The sequence below is a fragment of the Martes martes genome (genome assembly GCF_963455335.1).
Source record: "Martes martes genome assembly, chromosome: 1".
Lineage (NCBI taxonomy): Eukaryota > Metazoa > Chordata > Mammalia > Carnivora > Mustelidae > Martes > Martes martes.
This window is the reverse complement of record NC_137888.1, coordinates 45,960,986-45,962,871: the sequence shown is the minus strand read 5'-3', so window position 1 is coordinate 45,962,871 and position 1,886 is coordinate 45,960,986.

Sequence of the window (1,886 nt, the reverse complement as noted above, 5' to 3'; positions counted from 1 at the left end):
TTTCTGGCTGTTTTGTAGTCTTTTTGTTCCATTCTTTCTCTCTTGCTGTGAATTGATGATTCTCTGTAGTGGTACGCTTTGATTCCCTTCTTTTTATCTTTAGTGTACATATGGTAGTTTTTGGCTTTTTGTGATTACCATGAGGCTTTAGGTACCATTTTAATTTCATTCCTTTTAATGGATATCTTGCTTAATTCTATTTTCACCTATCATGAACAGGCTACTAAGTAACATCTATTTAAATACATCCTTGCTCTCTGAGACATTAAAAGTAAAATGTCTGGATCAAAGTGCATGAATATAAAGGGTTTTAAATCTTTTTTTGCCTATTTGCCATCCAGAAAAATTGTATCAATCTGGGAAAAGTCTCTGTTCCATGATACTCTCAACAATTTGGCTATCATCATCCCTTTTAATTTCTGCCAAACTGATAGCTCTTTCCCCTCACCTCCAAAAGTAAAATAAACAAAACCTCAAGGATGTTTTAATTTCCTTAATTTATTTAAAATTTTTTAAAAAGATTTTATTTATTTACTTGAGAGAGAGAGAAAGTGAGAAAGAGAGCATGAGAGGGGAGAGGGTCAGAGGGAGAAGCAGACTCCCTGCCAAGCAGGAAGCCTGATGCAGGACTCAATCCCGGGACTCCAGGATCATGACCCAAGCTGAAGGCAGTCACTTAACCAACTAGGCCACCCAGGCATGCTAATTTTTTTTTTTTTAAGATTTTATTTTTAAGTAGTCTCTACAGCCAACAAGGAGCCCAAACTTATAAGCCTGGGATCAAAAGTCGCAGGCTCTACCAATTGAGACAGCCAGGCGACCCTTAATTTCCTTAATTTAAATTTAAATAAATTAAACATAGTTTCTTAAATTTAGTGGCTATTTGTATTTCTTCTTTTTTTTTTTGTATGTCCATTGGTACTTCTTTCTATTTAGATGTTTGCCTTTTTCATACCAATTGCAAGAGCTTCTTATATATTAAAGGTGTTAATCTTTTTCTTTTGTAAAGGTCTTAGATATTTTTCTTATATTATTATTTGGCTGTTAACTCTTTTTTTCTTAATTGTATAGAAGTTCTAAAGTTTTACATAGTCACTGTAAGATGGTCTAACCAGGAGAACTGTGTTCTTGCCCACTAGTTAGAAGGAAAAAAAAAATAATTCAGTAACCAGTTTCAAAGAGTTACAAAACCAACAAGTCAAACATGAAGTAGTAAGGTACCCAGAGATGACGAATGTTGGATGTTCCTATGGGGAGGAGTGGTATTAACAGAATCCATGATTTCAGTGACATGCAGAGTTTTCCTTCAGGAGCTGGTATTGATAAAGAGGAGCAGCTTATGCTGGAGACACTGCCTATAGCACAGCAAGAGGAAAGAAATACTGTGGTTTCTTTCTCTAGACTCTTGAATTTCTTACTAGTACCTCTCATTGTCCAAATCTAGCCTGAAGTTACTGGAAAGGGAATCTGGGAAACAGAATTTGGAGAAGCCATTTGACTGTGAAACAAAACATAGGAGAAATTGGGAAACGAATTGTGGGCAAACAGGCAAATGATCAGAAGAATCTCATACTTTAGTTATTCTCTTTATGATTTCTAGATTTGGTGTTTTGGTAATACAGTTCTTTCTCAAGATTTCTTCTTGTACTACTTGTATTCAGTTTTGGTTCTTACATATTTTGATAAAAGATGTGAATAGAAATCCAACCTTATTTCTAAATGACAGGCTCATTTTCTCATCACCATCATTTCTCCATTGATTTAAAATTACACCTTTAACATCTTCTGAAAATTTAAAGCAATTTAGGTTTACTTCTGTACTTTTATTTAGTTCTATATATCTCTTTGTATATTTTGACAGTCTACCATATTGCCTTGTATTCTAA